Genomic DNA, 5962 nt, shown 5'->3' with positions numbered 1-5962 from the left:
ATGCTTTCGATCAAAAAGTCTATCAAATCTCGTCCGAATGACCTGAAATTTTGCACACACATCCTAAATGACACAATGATACTACTGCAACTCTCGGAATTCCATTCCGACCCCTATATCAAAATCTCACCTATCAACCGGAAAGCGTCGAAATCTCAATTTCGCCAATCCAAGCCTAAACCTTCCACGGACTTCCAAAATGCATTCCGATCACGCTCCTAAGTCCCAAATCACCTAACGGAGCTAAACACATCATAAAAGTTCCAATCCAAGATCATATACAAACTAGTCAAATATTGGTCAAACCTTTCAAATTTTAAGCTTTCAACTGAGACTGTTCTTCCAAAATAAATTTTGATTAACCTGAAACCCAACGCCAATGATTTACATAAGTCATATTGCATCACACGGGGCAAGTCATGCCCGAGAACTGGTGAGCAAAATGCAAAAGCTCAAAATAACTGGTCGGGTCGTTATAGACCCCTAGCGGGCAAACTCGGCGTAACCAGATCTATTCTATATTACAAAAATTGTAAGACCTCAATAGGCATGAAAGTCCCAAAGTTCAGGCTATACATCGCATTTATAAGAGTCCCGAAAGGGCATACCCTCGGTGTAGATGCCTGAACTATCACTCGGGATCAAAAATGGCTCCGGCCAAACACATCTGACTACGGTCAAAATGGCTGATATAGCTAAACTAACGCGACTCGAGGACGCCCGACCGTCGCTAAACAAAATCACAGGCCACTACTTTGAATATACTTTGGAAAGAACCGGTTAAAACAAGCTTACCTCAATAGGCAAAAACGAGCTTCGACCATGTCAGCTCCAAATCACAAGGCTTCGAACTACTCAGCCTAAGAGATATAAACCTTCCAAGGTGTTCAAAACATCGCCGATAACGACTTGAAGTCGAGGTTCTTCCATAATCGATGACTGGTCAGGCAAAAATCTTTCAAAAGACCTTAACGAGCGGAAAACAAAGCCTACAAAAAAGCCCACGGGTAAAAACAGCGTAAGAGCCATTGTCGCCAGCTAACAAAGCCTCCGGGACACATATTAAAAGGTCTCTACGACCAACAGCGTAAGAGCCATTATCGCTAGCTAACAAATTGACAACTTGAGGATTAAAATGAGCTCGAACAGTAACCCGATTCGGAGATCGGATCCAAAATAGTTGACTATGAAAGCCTCCGGGCCACATATTAAAAGGTGTAAATGGCCAAACAGCGTAAGAGGCAATATCACTAATCTGCAAATCGAAGGTATTTAAGGATCAATTAAAGCTCGAGTCGCAATGCGACTCAGAGATTGGACCCGAAATGGTTAAACTACAATATGCCTAAGGGCATGACATAAATGCCACTATTGCCAGCGGAGTGAGCCTCCGGGCCACCCACCTGTAAGGTCACTTCGATCTGAAGCACAAAAGGCCATTGTTGTCCACCCATGTAGGGAGGATAAAACTTGAGGGTCAATTGAACCTCGAATCGCAACGATACTTAGAGACTGAACCCAAAATAGTCAAAACGACAAATGCCCAAGAGCAATAAATGGGAACAATTATTACCTGCGCGCACGGGCATAGATGATTTAAGGGTAGGAAATATTGAGTCAAAGCCTGACTCGGATACTAAGCCTAAACAGCAGGGTAAAGCACGGAGGCCCCAACACCCTCTCATGTCAAGGATCACACTTAAGAGCCTCCGGGCCTATCCGATCAGCTCCGGACCTACGAGGATCCCGCCAAACACTGAAACCAGCCCGCCTGGTCAAAAGCAATAATAGAAAAGAGATGCGGAAGAAATAAAGCTTCAAGTTTCCTCTTATCTTACATACGCAAAAAAAAGAAGTCGCACTCTCCACCTACAGACATGCTCTACATCTATCAAATAAAAAGCGACAAAATGGCAAAATCTACGCTCCGCTCCAAAGGGCTATAGCTTGTCGGGTTCGCTCTTCGCCTCGTCATCAAGAAGTGACCGCGCGTCACGCTCGTCCGCCCTTGCTCGAGCCAATTCCTCTGAGAGAACAGAGCCCCTCGCACCGATCCCCTCGAGTACTTCTCTTCGGGATCTGCAACGAACATATTCCTCGATCCTCTTCTCCTTGTCGAGGGCTCGCTTCAGCTTGGCTCGAGCGTCTGTAGCGTATTTCATACGAATCGCCATCTCCTGATCAGCCTTGGTTCGGTTTAATGTCGCTTCAGCCCGGGCATCAATTATCTCAGCCCTGATCTTCGAGAGGTCAGATTCAAATTTCCCGATCATATCCGCTTAAACTTTGGCATTATCACGAGCCAAGCAAAGTTGGGCTTCGAAGGCAGGGACCTTGGTCGAGGCGCATGTCTCCTCTAAAGCTTGAGCTTACACCTGAGCCCTTAGCTCACCACAGGCAGCTCTGACACGGTCGATGTCGCCTTTGAGGTACTCCAAAACCTTCGTCTTTTTTTGCAGCTAATATAACAAAAAAGGGGTTAACCTTAAGGGCCAAAGAGAGAAAATCACGAGTTGTAGAAAGTTACCTGCTCCATTTAATAGCTCTCGTAGTTTGAGCTCCGGTACTCCTCATACTGCCAATGCTACAACTCAACCTCCTTCTCCTCGCTAAGGAGCCCAAGGGATTCGTCCTCGTCCAGAATTTTTTGAAGCGGGCCCCTTGACGGAGCAGCTCAGACATAAGCCTATCGCAGGCCTGCACAAGAAAATCTAAATAGAGGGAGGATGACACGGAATACAGGAAAACTACGTCTAAAATCACCACGAAGTGAAGCCGACGGACTTCCTCGAAGTCAGAACACACTCTTGTTGATCCTGCCTCTTCGGCCCCAGGCAAACCTACCTCGGGCAAAGCATATTCACTTGGAGGAACCGCTGCCTGGGAATCAGAAACTTCAGGGGCAGCAGACTCGGACAATGCCCTATCCTCGAAAACATAGGCCCATTTAGCATCACTAAAAGCTCCATCACATTGCGGGTGCCAATCCCGTTTATCGTTGTCATCCCTCGGCTCGGATGTCAATGCCTCTTTCTCCTCTTCGGAAGAGCATTGCCTCATCCCAAGGAACCATCCGATATTTGCAAGCGGAAAATCCGGTACAAATGAAAGGGGAAAACGTTACCTCAAATATACGAAGGCCAAGGCAAAGGCAGCATGTGCACATACCTTGGTATTTTGCTCCCATCTAATACGAAGCATAGCTCTCCACCGACGCTCATCGCAGGTCGAATGGGTCACCAGCCTCCGGACCCAGCCGGGCAGGTCAAAGACTTCGCCCAGCGTCTATGAAGTTGCTCCAACAAGGGAAAAAATACTATTATTCAACTGATTTTCACTATAGGCAAAATCTGAAAAAGCACCAAACGCCCCACTTACGTGCATAATTCCACCCTTCGGGAAATAGCAAAGGCTCCATAGGGATAATGTCGTCCATCCAGACCCGGATAAACCAACCGACCCACTCCGGATCCCTGTCCTCTTTGTTGTCAACTACAAAAGGCATGGACGAACGGCACCTCAGGGTTAGCAGGCCCTGGTGATGAAAGGGCCGGTATAACTTGACGAGATGGTTAAGCGTGAATTCAAGCCCAGCCTTCTCCGCAAAGAACCTCATCATCAGCACCACCCACCAAAATGACGGATGTATCTGCGCCAAAGTAACACGATACTTCAAGCAAAAATCAAGCACAACCCTATCAAGGGGACCAAACGCGAAAGGATATAGGTATACGCTCAAAAATCCATCAGTAGAGTCCATAATACACTCATCCGGGGGAAGCACCTGCACCGCTATCCCCTCGCTCCATCCACAGTATTTTCTCACCATCTCCAAATGTTCCTCTCTTATCAAAGACACCGTCTTCAGAGTGAACTCCCACTATTCCTGAGCGCCGGGAGCAGCACTCCCCACTCCCTGTCAGGCTGGCCCCGAAGTGCTTTCCATGATTATGGTAAAACTAATAGATCAGAGCAAGGGCGTACGCCAACACTTTTTGCGCCTGAAGAAATGAAGAACCCTATGCCAAAGCGGAAGGGCAGCTATCTAAAATTAGTGAGGTCTAGCAAAGAAGCAAAAGCTGCCCCACATATATGCGAGAAGCAACGACGACTCGCTTACTCTGAGTGAGCCCTGGGAAGACGACAGCCTCAATACAGATCGGCGGAGCGATATCAATCCAGAAAACATCCTTCAAAGAGAAGCCGAAACTCGAGGAACCGTTCGTATTATCTCCAATCTCGAGACGGCTTTCTACCTCGAGGATCCCTACCCAAAAGAATTCGGATTTCGGGAAGCTTTCAATGCCATCACTCGACGCAAGGCAAGAACATGGTCTCGTAGTTCCCCTTTTCTAAGAAAGAGGAATAAGCATGGGAAGCTCCAATCATGAAAGATCTATGAAGGTCTGAGGCAGAACCTGAGTATAGGCAACTCCTCAGCAGAAGTCTATCATATACGTTCTAAAAGGGGCAATCTACATCAAGATCAAAAGGGACCCTCAGGTATCCAGACTGGCCTTCATTCAGGATAACATCCTCAAAGGCCCCGAAATTCGTCGTATTATCTCCATACAACTCGGAGGGCCCCAGAAGCCCGAGCCTATCAAATCAATCCAGGATTGGTCCGAGGTACGACGATGGATTCGAAAGAGATCCATGTCAATCGGCAGAGGATCGGAAAGAACGCTCACGCCCAAGTTAAATCTTAGCGGTCAACAATAAAGGAAGACATTCGAAAAGCCTCGAAGGGCACGGGAGCATGCAATAACAAAGCAAAGGTCGAAAGCAGAAGTCAACGGAGTATATTAATATTCATAAAGATCCACGTACAACAGCCCTCGAGGGGTCATTACATACAATTACAAAAGCCTACAAAGGGTCTCTATGTATAAAGGAAGAGACAGAGGCATGCACACACAAAGTAAAAGCCCGAAGACCGATCCACCTTCGAAGGTCCGCAACAGGTGCCTCTAGACGCACATCCTCGGAAGTTTCATCCCAACCTTCCGCACTGATATCCCAAAGGGACAAAGTGAGGGGCAGGGAGGGATGAAAAATGCCATAGCTTTTCGAAGCTCGAGGACCCTTTTTGGCCAAGGGAACCTCGGAGAGACAGCAGACTAAACAACCATCTATCCCGCTTGCACGACTACTTAGAATCCACTTATTGGAACGTCTAGTCGTGCAAGCCCCCAACTCGGAGTGGAGAACCACATCAAGCTGGGGTATGAAGGTGAGCAGCAGTGTATAATTCGAGCCCCCTTTTGAGCACTGGTGTATAATTCGAGCCCCCTTTTGAGCACCGGTGCATAATCCAAATGACTGTCTACATAAGGAGGAAACCGATTCCCTATCCAACATCATCTCAGGCCAACAGCAGCAGCAAAGACAAGTACATTGATGAACGCAACAATGACGGGATAGTGTGATTATGCTCGACAAGGGGAAGCATCGGTAAAGGGCCACAACACGATCTAAGGGAGCTCCTCCAAACGACCTTGAGGCCATGAGCCCCAAGCATGATGTTCAAGGATAGAAGAAGATGATAAGAAAGAATAGGCAAGCAAGCCAACGAAGGCATTGGGATAAGGAAAAACAACACCAAAGCACCCTCATTTATAGGGGGTTATGACGTGGTCATCGAGGCTTTAGAAGATTGACCGATGGGCGCAGTTAATGCATCTATGGAAAACCGCACCGGCGGTGGTACCTTCACCTTGGAAAGCGAGAATTGGGAGTGCATTGAATGAGGTCAAAATACACAAGCCCGTGGATGCCCGATTACAACAAAACTCACGCCAAAAGTCGAATCATCGGTATGGCATCGCCGTAAGAAGATTGAGGGGTCAAGTGTCATAATCATTTCACATCCCTTAGTTATGGGAAACAACGAGACTATCTGTACGCGGCAAAATCAAAGGACTTGATTTCTCGTTGTCAAGTCATTTTGGAAGAACGCCTC

This window comes from Nicotiana sylvestris, chromosome 8 (genome assembly GCF_000393655.2).
Source record: "Nicotiana sylvestris chromosome 8, ASM39365v2, whole genome shotgun sequence".
Taxonomy (NCBI): domain Eukaryota; kingdom Viridiplantae; phylum Streptophyta; class Magnoliopsida; order Solanales; family Solanaceae; genus Nicotiana; species Nicotiana sylvestris.
The sequence above is the reverse complement of the archived record's forward strand: the minus strand, read 5'-3'. Positions refer to the sequence as shown.